Source organism: Vulpes vulpes, chromosome 10, assembly GCF_048418805.1.
Source record: "Vulpes vulpes isolate BD-2025 chromosome 10, VulVul3, whole genome shotgun sequence".
Lineage (NCBI taxonomy): Eukaryota > Metazoa > Chordata > Mammalia > Carnivora > Canidae > Vulpes > Vulpes vulpes.
The window spans coordinates 70,478,468-70,490,760 of record NC_132789.1 but is presented as its reverse complement, the minus strand read 5'-3'; positions in this window follow the sequence as shown (position 1 = coordinate 70,490,760).

The following is a 12,293-nucleotide window of genomic DNA, read 5'->3' as shown; positions in this document are numbered from 1 at the left end:
AACGAATCCATGGAGAATATCACCCCAGATTCTATACTCTGCTGCAAAGTCCACCTAGTAGCTCCCTTCCATAACTCCTTGACTTCCACCTGAGTCTACTTCCATTACTCCTTAGAAGTGACAGCAGCCCAAATAAACACAAAGGGATTCGGTTTGTTATGCTGGATTGGTGGTTGCTTCCTTGGGGCATACTTTTACAGTTGGTTCAGTTATCTCCATCTTGGCCTCACCTAGACCCAGACCCTCCCATCCCTCTGCCCAGTGCTAGTAAGACATGATGGGCAAGCAAAGTGTAATAGTCTTTCAGTATACAGGCTTTGGAGTTGCACAGTCCAAGTTTAAATCCCATTGCTATTGCTTCCACACTGTGTGACCTTAGGCAAGCTCCTTAACTCCTCTGAAGCCTCAGGTCCTCAATCTTGAAAAGGAGCTTCATGAGACCTACCTACCTTGGAGACCATGGCGGGGGGGGGGGGGGGGTGCAGAGTAGTGGGGATCACTTGAGATAATACATAAAAAGCTTTTAGCAAAGTACTTGGCAGGTAATGAATGTTCTATTAATATTGGCTATTACTTTCTGCTCTGCTGCTGAACCCAGTTATGTAATAATGGTAAGCACTAATCACGAAGCGATTCTTCTGTCTTGACTACTGCTCACCTGTCAGTAGTTGGAATCAGTACACTACCGTTCCTGCCACGTTAGCTCCTGTTTCTTCATGATGAATTTTGGGAGAGGAATATTAGCCACACACACATTTGAGTGAGCTTTTATTTCTTTGCTTTATCTCCCCCATTCACAAGGGGCCTCAGACTTCAGGTTTAAAATAAGGAAAAAGTAGTCAGTCAATCAGGATTCTTGCTCATCTGTGTCAGAGAAGTATGTTTATGACCACAAAGAAATGTTTGAGTCTAGAAGACAAGTCATCTGTAGGCAGTCTACTACAGTATTCTCAGTGAAAATCTTGAAAGGCCTGAATGAAGCAGAGGTATATGAGAGTAAAAAAATAATAATAATAATGAATAATAGCTAGCTAACTAAATAAATGAAAGTTTTTAAAAAAATTTAAAAAAGCATCAATTCTGGGCTTAAGAGTGGCCTCCATGTCAAAAATACAGGAAAACTACATTTATTAGAAAGCACGTGGTGGCCTCTGTGACCTGGAATCCTGTTCTCAGGGCCACCACAACATGATTGAAATCCTAGAGCATCCAACCCCAAGGCTAACAGTCATCAGGCTCCAGGGAAAGACTGCCCCAAACCAGTTGACCTGTCTTTGGAAGAAAAGACAACATCATCGCCCAGCCTTGAAGCTTGGTGGGTTAGGCTGCCGCTGACATGGGGATCAGAAATGGCGTAGGAAGGATCAAAGCATTTGGGTGACAGCAGCATTTAAAGAAAATAAAAGCACATTATTTACCTTCAATTCTCCCTGTATGAAGTATGTGTGAAGCGAGATATTGGTTCCTTACATTGGTAACTAAAGGTAGAATTGTGAATAGTTTGTTTTATAAAAGCATTTAATGATACTTAATGACTTTTTTAGAAAATAAAGTTTTATTTAATAATTGTGATTTATGTTCTTGATAGTTCTTAATCATAAATCGTATTTTTCTTTTAATTTAAATAATTTGGATGTTTGAGAAAAAAACTTAAAAAACACAAGAAAAATAATTTCTTCTGTTTTAGCTTTGCTTTATTTTATATTTTTGATTAAAATACATTCACATTTTGTGTATTTTGGACATGATTACATTTCCATTTTTAATGCCTTAGATCATTATTATCAGTAGACTCAAACTCAGTAAAAATCCTGCTAAAAGTAATTTAATTAGTAATTTTGCACAAAAGGAAAGTAAAAATGAATTTTATGAAATAAATATGTAATAATTTTTTTAATGAAGTATGCTTTTACTTGCCCACTCAAACTCTGAAAACCCATCAAATGAATATCCCAGACATGTGCAATATTAATTAAGTTCAGTCATCCCTGTTATTTTATAAGCCTTCAATTCTATAATAACAATAGCTTTACATATTTAAAAATACTTTATCATTAGGGAGATATACTTGTTAATGTAGGGGATAGAATGTATTTCATTAAGCAGTCTCTCTGCTTGAGTTATAACTTTTAAATGTTTAGACATAAGGTAGATAGGCTTCCATTTGTACTCCTGACATGAGTGTCGGGTTGGGTACATATGTACCTGCTGGTGTGTAAGTCCTCTCATTCCAGATTGGTGAGACACAGACAGGAAAAATGAAGGCAGGGGTGCCAATTTGAAAACCAAGTAATCAACCAACCAGCCAATCAACTAACCAAAGATATAGAACAGACACCAATAGAAGGAGCCACTGAATCGGTTTCTGCCTGCTTACACCATGGATTTACATCCAAAACATAGTCACTCTGAACTCTGAATGCATAGCCCATAATTTTAGACAAACTTATCTTTTTAAAAGTTTTACTTAAAAAAAAAATTTTTTTTTTTTGAACACATGACCCTGAGATCAAGACCTGAGCTGAGATCAAGAGATGGATGCTTAACTAACTGAACCACTCAGGTGGCCTTCAAATTTTATGTTTTGAAAAGAAAGAAACAGTCTACATTATCTTTCATTCCTGACTTGATCATGTTCAATCCGTTGACCACCTAATGAAGTGGAAGTCAATCATGATATACTTAATTCAGAAAGTTGATATCCAGAAATGTTGACATTTTTAGAATCATAGACAATGACTAGAGGTGATCAGGGACAGAGAACTGCAATTGAGAGAGACTGACCAGGGACTCAGAAGAACATATTTCTTATCTTGAGTAATTGAAAAATTACTAATTGAAAAATGTTACCTGGATGCGACTCAAATGTCAAATGGTATCATCTTATGTTCAATAAGCAAGATACACAGACACACATAAACAGACACAAACACACACGAACATATATGCACACACCCAAACAAAAGAGACCACATCATCAGCTCTGGGTTTTGAGTTTAGAAAGGGTTATGTCAACACACTTTGTGTTGGATTTTTTTTTTTTCACGTTCTACAGATCAATGAATAGACGGCAATTTTATTCTTCTGAGAGGAGGTATTTAAGAAATTAGCAAGGATTAGGAAACCCTTTTTCAAACATCTCTTTGGATTTACTCTTTAAGGTTATATGAAACAATGAGTTTATTGTTCTTCATCAGTGTCTAATCTCCTTGGGAGTAACATTTTGCTATCTGGTTCCATTGCTTTGTAGCCGAGTGTGTGTCATGTCTGAGATCTACATATAGCCACAGGGACAAATGGGTTCCTCACTGCCACAGTGTAAATTTGTAATCAGACAATCAATATGGCTAACACGTGCCAACTTCACTGGAGGAGGGTGAGCCTGTTTGAGATTCATGATACTAGAGAAAGTAGGTGAAGACGCTGTATGAATGGGCTTATTGTTTGCCTCTATTTTAAATGTTCTCATTTTTCGCAACATTTTACAGTGAGCTCTTAAAAGGCCTTTATTGATAGAGATACTCATTAAGTGTCAGTTTAAAAAGAGGTGTTGTTGATGTAATGTAACATAATCTGCTTTTGCATAAGCCTTTTTATCCCAGCGTATTAGGGGTACTTTGCCAAGTTTATCCTATCACCAAAATCCAAGATGTCATTCATAGAAACCAAGAAAATGGCCTTCTAGATTGAAATTCAGATGCTTGGAATATTTGTGAGATCCAGTGCTCCCAAAAGATTGGCATGAGTTTGGCATATGACTGTTTCTCTGAGATAACCAGATGCTGAATATTTACTCCTTCACTCACCATTTATTGAGCATCTACAATATCCCAGGTACAGTGCTGAGTGGGGAGCTAGGGAAGCTATTGTCCTTGCCTCCTCATGACAGAATAGAACGTGAACACTGGGGTGACCACGCGGTGTGAGAACTGCAATGTAACTGCAATCTATGGCGTGCGAGTATACGGGCGATGCAGGGAACCTGCGCCAGTTGCAAGTCTGAATAGAGCATCGATTCAAAACACAGTCTCAGAACCAGTAGAATCAGCATGACCTAGGAAGTGATTAGAAATGCAAATTCTCAGGCCTGGAACCACTGAATTCTGACCCCGGGGACGGACCCTTGCAACCTGTGCTTCCACAAGCCCTCCAGCTGATTCTGATGCTTGCTCGAGTTTGAAAACCTCTAGCCTAGAGCAGTCATTCTCAAACTCGGGTGCACGTGAGTTTCACCTGGGGAGTGCTTAAGACTCCCAAAGCTCAGGCCACAACCCAGAAATTAAAATCAGAGTCACGAAGGGGAGATGAAATGATGTCTGTGTCAGGTTTTAAAAGTCAAATAAGATATTTCCAGGAAGACATGGTGAGAAGGCATTTCAAGCGGAGAGAAGATTCCACAAAGGCTCAGAAGCATGAACAGCTCTGTATATTAAGAGGTGAAAGCAGCATTGTTGCTGAAGCATAAAGTTTGAAAGGAAAAGTAACGGAAGAATGGACTGGAGCAGTAGAGGGAGCAGGAGTCAGGCTGCAGGGAGCTATGGCCTGGAGAATGAATGGAATCTTGGTCCAGTTTTTGGTGCTGGTGGTCTTTACTGGGCAATTAGTCCAGATCCCATTTTACTGCCTACCATTCTTGCTTCCTGGGCTTGGCTTTCCCAGCAGAACCATTCCTCTCCACTAAGGCTGGTGATAATCAAGATCAGTGATTCTTCAGCGCTCAGCAAAACCCAGCCCCATGCAGCTCTGAACAGAAGGGCGGGGAGCTGGTGGCCCACGGGTCAGAAAAGAGGATCTGAGAGAAAGTGAAGGAACTTCAGAACAGGAAAGGCATGCTTTAGACTTTTGGTTGTTTGGGTTTTGTTTTTTGTTTTTATTTTTGTTTCCCAGCTGAATCAGGGAGGGACCCTGGAATCGGTGCATCTGCCCTCTGAGAAATCAATGCCAGATCCAGGAAGGGGATGGAAAGAGCCTTTCCAAGGGGCGCCAGCTGCCGCGGTCCCTTCTGTCTGCTGTGGGCCCAGCAGCTGCACAGACCCCTCTTGTTGGGAGATGAGATGGGATCCTTTCAGTCCCGTGACCTCAACCTCCTCCCCAGTGGCAGAGAAGAGAGAAGCTGAAATTCTTCTGACTGAGCACAGAGAATGTGACAGTTATTTGGGGTGACAGGTTCCCTGGCCATCAGGGCTACCGTGTGGAATGCGCACACATGTGCCTGTGCCAGAGGAAGGAGAAGGAGGACAAGGAGACAGGAGTGGCCCATTCTTTGATCAGTGTAATATCAATGTTTCCAGGAGACAGAGATGGGCCACAACTGTCCGTCATCTCAGCAGAGGGGGCTGAATAAAGCCTCCAGCCCCCCTAACCCACCCCTCCTCTCTTCCAGCTCCCATTGGAGATTTTCAGGGTATCAGACACTCTATCAGGATCTGCTCTTTGACTTGGATTCAAGTTCAAGCCTCACTAGGTACTCAGCCTTCACAGCCTGCTGACAAGATCAGAGCAACTCTGAATCTGCTGGAGGCTGTTCACACCCGAGCCTGCACTAACTTCATTAGGCTCAAATCTCTACCTTTGAAATATGCAATATGCTCTATGGAAGGAAAGGGAACAAATGCAATGGAAGGAGGTGGGCATGAGTACGCTATGGACAGGATGCATCCACTAACCGAGCCTGAGATGGTGGTAGGCCACGTAGGCTCATTTGAATGGGAGTAAAGCTCATCATGTGATTCCCCACTGGACTCCACCAGCCATTTCGGCATCATCTCTCATCTCCATACATCACACCACACGATATGTTTGGGAGAAAGGGCCAAACCTGTTTCCTGCTGGCAGGTGATTTGGTTTTTCTTCTCCATGAATTTTAATGGACCTTGTTTGGTGGACTCTTTATTATATATCAAAGCCTTCTTCTGTGCCAAGGTAGGATAAGCACTTTATACAGCAACGTGATAGCCTAGTTCTTAAACCACAGGCTTTGGAATCATTCCACCAGCTTTGATCCCTTGGGACAAGTCACCTATTCTAGTCTAGCCTAGGACTTTACAGCAGAATACTACTAATAGCACTTGCCTCATTGGATTAATATGAGAATTAATGAACGTATCTATGTAATATGCTTGCTTTAGTGACTTAGTGACTGGCATGTAGAAAGTGCTTGAGAAACGCTGCATGTCGCTGTGAGCCATTATTGCCACTAAGTATGTGTACACCTTTCTCTTTGCAAAGTGCAAGGGGACAAGAGATTTTTGAGTTTACTTTCCAATCCAAAGTCACACAACCTGTTAAATGGGAGATGTGGAGTTCTGGGGGTGGTGTAGGGTCTGTGCTGTTCAACACTATGCTAGACAGCCTTACCAAACAGTTATTTTATTTATTATTTTATTTTATTTTTTATTATTTTATTTTATTATTTTATTGTTGTTATTATTATTATTTGACCATTTAAATCTACCTCTCCTCTCCCTCACAAAACCATTACCACTTCATCCAATGCATAATTTATTCCCAAATCTGCCCCTGTTTTATTCCCTTCTCAGTTTGCAATTCTACTGTTGCATTTCCGTATTGTACTCACCGTTTTTAATGCCATCTGTTATAAGCTAGTCATTTTGCTTCCACACATTCCTAAAGATAAGACTGTTTCTTAAGAAAAAGTAGAAGAAAGCAGGAACAGATTCTCAGATGTAATCATCATGATGTGCAATGAATATCTGAGCACTTGCAGGGTCATTACACTTTCAAATATTCCTTTTCTTGTCTGCATGGCAAAGACTCAGTAACACTCTTCTAAAGACAGCTGGCTATTGTAGTCTGGGTGAAAAGCTTCACCAATAGATCTGTGCTCAGTTTTACAATGAGAGAACAAAGATGGTGTAAGCTTCAGATATATGTGTGCATGTGGATATAAATTACATATATGTATATATTCATGTGCGTGTATACGTACATATACACACACACGTCTCTAATCATTTTGGACTATTAAAAATATATAGTTGGACTTTCATGGGCAACATTCACAAGTCACCACCATAAACTGAAGACAAACAATTCAGTCTCCTACCAACCTCTTGAATTGAAACTGAAATCAGGTGGTTTTTCTGGGACTTCGAAGTATAGATAATTTGAGAAGTCGGTTATTAGAAGTCAATTGCTATGACATGTATGTGATACCAAATAAGGTCATTTTAGATCTAGATTATCAAATAGGGTCTTCACAATTATAACAAGACATGGTTATATAATGTCCAGCCCAGCAGCAGCAATAAATACAATGTATTTGTATAGATGTTGTCAATTGGCATGTTTTTCTGTTTTGTTTTGTTTTGTTGCTTTCTTCCTGTTGGCCACATACGTTTGGTTTCTTGGGGACAAGAGCTGTACCTTGCTCATCATACCTTTCACACTCCCTCCAGGGGTATAGTACTTGGTATATGGTTTTTACTCAGTGAAGAAGTATATTTAAGTCAAACTCTCAGTTTTTAACTTCTTTTTTAATTGGGCAAGAAGTTACAAGTGTAAAAAAATGCCATTTTTTCCCCTAAATCTTTTAAAACGGGTTCAGCATTTATTGAGCACTCCTTGTGTCCAAGATGTGCTTTGGGGGAATGTAAAAAAAGTGCTGGGCAGGGACAAGGTAAGCCCATCTCTACCTTCAGGTAGCTTCCAGACTAATTGCATTATAAGCCTCTATCTAAATAATTATCAAGCTACAGATCTTACCTCTGGGCGCTAAAAGTCTAGCCATATTCTTGAGACAGACATAGCATCACTTCCTGTATTAGGCTTCACAAACAGAAAGCATTGCATACGCCGTGCCCTTCACTTTTTTTAATGCTAGCTCTTTAGGTTGCAGAACTCAGGAAAACCACTTAAGAGGAAGTTCAACTCTCTCCCTCTTTTTTTTTTTTTTTGGTTTCCAATGTATAAACATACTCGATAACGTGAATTATTAAGAAACAGCTCCCTGTTGACGCAGGCTCGGGGCCACTTGCTCATTCTTTCTCTAGTGACCCTTCTGACCTTTATGCCCTACGTGTTGGGATGATGCTTCAAAGTCAGGAGGTACCAGGAAGGGCCTGTCCACTTACGACTGTACCAGGGGCGTTCAGTAATCATAGCTGTGCCCCTGTGATAGTTCCTAGATGATAAATGGGGGGAAATGGAGATTTTAGGTAACCTAGAGCTCTCAAACACTTCAAAATGGTCATTTTCTTTCTTTTTTTAAAGATTTTATTTATTTATTTGAGAGAGAGAAAATGAGAGTGATTTTTTTTTAAAGATTTTATTTGAGAGAGAGAAAATGAGTGTGAGAGAGGATGAGTGGTAGGGGGGTGCAGGAGAGGGAACAGGAGAAGCAGACTCCCCTCTGGGCAGGGAGCCCACAAGAGACTCCATCCCAGGACCCTGAGATCATGACCTGAGCCGAAGGTAGATGCTTCACCGATTGAGCCCCGCCCCCCACTCAGGCGCCCCTCACAATCGTCATTTTCTGTGTACCACCTCATTGGAATATTTCATTCGGGATCCATCTCTTCTGCTATGTATTCTACACATATTTCCTTCACTCTGCTCGGTTTCGTTTACCTGTTAGGGACCCATGCGTGCAAAGATATAGATCCTGTCCATAAGGAATTTATACGTCTGGCTAGACGGCTTGAAGGGCACAGATGTTTTGCTCCCCACTCCTAACCCTTCTGAAGGAACAACTGTTAGCTTCTGAAACTTTATATACAGTATTTTCTTTAAGAGGAGCCCAGCAGGAAGTCCCAAAATACACTGCAGAGCATGAATAGGTTGTGAGTGATGTTACACTGTAGCTGAACACATACTGTAGCCAAGGGCAAGATAGCTCATAACTAATTATATTCATTTTGCACTTAAGAGAGACATTCAAAGTATATACCTTAAAATGTGGAAGTTGAACTTCTGTTAAAATTACACTCTCCCTAAGGGAAATCATTCCCTTTTCTGGCTATACTTTGGGCTCTACTCATAGGCTGCCAAAACACTTCATTTAATTGGGGGGCGGGGGGAGAGTCCATCCAACTGTTGTCAGGGATCATGTAACAACCAGTTGTTTTGCTGATTTTTTTTTAAAACCTTGTAACTGTACATTTGCCTTCTGGTGACCCAGCCTGAGGCCACTTGAGAGAGACAGAATTGAAAGAGTTGATTCAAGCAGGCAACGAAAAGAAGAATGTGCATCATCACAGGCTTTTGCAAGTCTATGAAACTTCCACATACATTATCTCATGTAAGTCTGCCAGAGTCTCTGCCCATGGAGGTAGTATTACTGTCCCTGATTTTCAGATGAAATATGATTGCAAAAGTGACAGGAGTAGGACTCAAGCCTAGGTAGTCTGCTTCTAAATCCTGGTGTTTTCCCACATCACATTTCTAAAACCCAGCATGCGCTAGGATAAATCTTTGCCAGAATCATGTTTCCAATCTGGCTGTTGATACCCAAATGCCAATGTTGCTTAGTTCTCTCTTAACGTTTCATGCGCCTAAGTCAGATTCGAAGCCTGGAGTCCTCTAAAAGGAACCTCATATCAATAGGGAGCTTTAGGAACCAGGGGAACAGTATGGCATTAATTAGTAGCCTTGAGTGTCTTTTAATTAAGTACAGAAGTAAGAAATACCTTCAGTTCTAGACTTGACCTGGAATCTGTCTTATACTAGGTCACTGAAGACAACCAGTGGTGGTAGACAAAGGAATGGAACTGGGGCTTTTTTTTTTTTTTTTTAAGATTCTTATATATTTATTTATTTATGAGAGACATGGGGGGGGGGGCAGAGACATAGGCAGAGGGAGAAGCAGGCTCCCTGCGGGGAGCCCAATGTGGGACTCAATCCCAAGACCCCGGGATCACACCCTGAGCCAGAGGCAAATGCTCAACCACTGAGCCACCCAGATACCCCTGGAACTGGGGCTTTAAGTTCAAAATACTTTCTGTAGGACATTCTTATAGTTGCTAGAATGTGCAGGACATGGTGCAGATATTAAGGGAGGTGGGGAATACATCCTGTTTTACCCAGACCGGTCCTGATTTATGCCAGTCGTGTCCTGTCTGCTTAGAGCCACTGACCCCTTTGCTCTCAACAATTACATGGTCAACCTAGTTAGAATAGATTTAAAGTCAAGAAAAACCTCAGAACTATCCTCAAAATTATGACAGAGGCATGAGAAAAGTAGACCTGATAGAAGTAGACCAGAATGTTCCCAAAGTTCTTTTAAAACAATGTCAAGGGGCACCTGGGTGGCTCAGTCTTTTAAGCATCTGTCTTTGGGTCAGGTCATGATCCCAGAGTTTCAGGATCCAGCTCCATGTCTGGCTCCCTGCTCCTCAGGGAATCTGCTTCTCCCTCTGCCCCTCATCCTGCGCATGGTGTCTCTCTCTCTCACTCACTTTCTCTCTCTCAAATAAATAAATAAAGTCTTCTAAATTTTTTTTTAAAAATAAAACAAACGTCAAACAAAGTGCTTTGGGAGTTTAGAAATATGTATTATTTGGGGTTAATGAGGGAGGAAAGTATCACTCTATGTCATTTTCCACAGCAACAGTGAACTGTCAAAAATGTTGGAATGGAAGCAAAATGTATGCTAGTGTTGAGACCGTGGCTCAGGTGTCATTCTCCGTTGAGGAAGATCTATTTTGTTCTAGGTCCTTCAGCTGAGCCACACCAGACAATCTGAAACATTCTGTCAGTAAGGGTGCTAGCTGCGGGGAATTCATGATGTCCGGGCCATGAATCTACACTTCGAATTCTGTTCCTATTTCTTCCCGCTCAGACTGATGCAGATGTCAGTGTGATTGTCTGGAAGTGTGATGCTTCTGAAACAAGAGTGCACTCTACAAAAATGCCCATTAAAAACCTTTTTCCTTCTCTACTCTCGAAAGGAAAAGTGCCTGTTTGAACCTCACCGCTTTTGGTGGTAAGAATATAAATTCTAGGCTGGTTGCTATTGTGAACACTCTTTATCTGATTGTCTAAAGCCTTCTACTTTGTGGTTCCTTCCTATATTGAACTATTAAATCTCCCACCGGTAAGGACCCGTCTCCATCTTCCACCTATTTCACAGCTGTTGTAGGAGAAAGCATTTACTGCCTCAGTAAGGTATTTATTTTCAAGACTTTTATGTCTGTTTGTACATGAATTACCCTAGGTCCTGTGGGTGATAAGAAAGAGAACCAGTAAATAATGGCTTTTGACCTTAATAGAAGACCACACATGATAATTTCCTTGGACAGATAGAGGAGGGGCAAGATGCCGGAAGAGTAGGGTCCCCAGGTCGCCTGTCCCCAACAAATTACCTAGAAAACCTTCAAATCATCCTGAAAATCTACGAATTCGGCCTGAGATTTAAAGAGAGAACAGCTGGAATGCTACAGTGAGAAGAGTTCACGCTTCTATCAAGGTAGGAAAACGGGGAAAAAGAAATAAAGACACAAAAGGCCTCCAAGGGGGAGGGGCCCCGCGAGGAGCCGGGCTGAGGCTGGGGCGAGTGTCCCCAGGACAGGAGAGCCCCGTCTCAGAGAAGCAGGAGCTGCACCAACCTTCCCGGGCAGAAAGGCGCTTTCAGGGAGTTGGAGCAGGACCCCAGGAGGGCGGGGATGCCCTCAGGCTACCTGGGACACTAATAGACACCTGCGCACCCAGGAGAGTGCGCCGAGCTCCCTAAGGGCTGCAGCGCGCACAGCGGGATCCGGAGCAGCTCGGAGGGGCTCGGGCGGCGGCTCCGCGGAGGGGGCTGCGGGGCGGGAGCGCGAATCTAACAGCGCAGGCTCCGGAGCACAGGGCGCCGGGACACAGCCCAGGATCCGGCCTCCCCCCAGGACAGGCAGAGGCCGGGAGGGCCCAGGACAGCAAGGACGCTCCTGCCCCGAGCTGAGCAGATGAGCGGCCCCACGCTGGAGCCTCCAGGCCCTGCAGATGGAGAGCCCCGGAGTTACTGCGGGGGCTGACTCCAGGGCTCCAGAGCTGGCCGCTGCCACTGCGGTTGTTCCTCCTGGGGCCTCACGGCGTAAACAACCCCCACTGAGCCCTGCACCAGGCAGGGGGCAGGGCAGCTCCCCCAAGTGCTAACACCTGAAAATCAGCACAGCAGGCCCCTCCCCCAGAAGACCAGCTAGACGGACCAGTTCCAGGGGAAGTCAAGGGACTTGAAGTATACAGAATCCGAAGATACTCCCCCATGGTATTTTTTTTTTCTTTTTGATTTCTGTTTGCTTCCCCCATCCTTTTCTTTTTCCTTTCTTTCTTTTTCTTTCTCTTTTTCTTCTCTA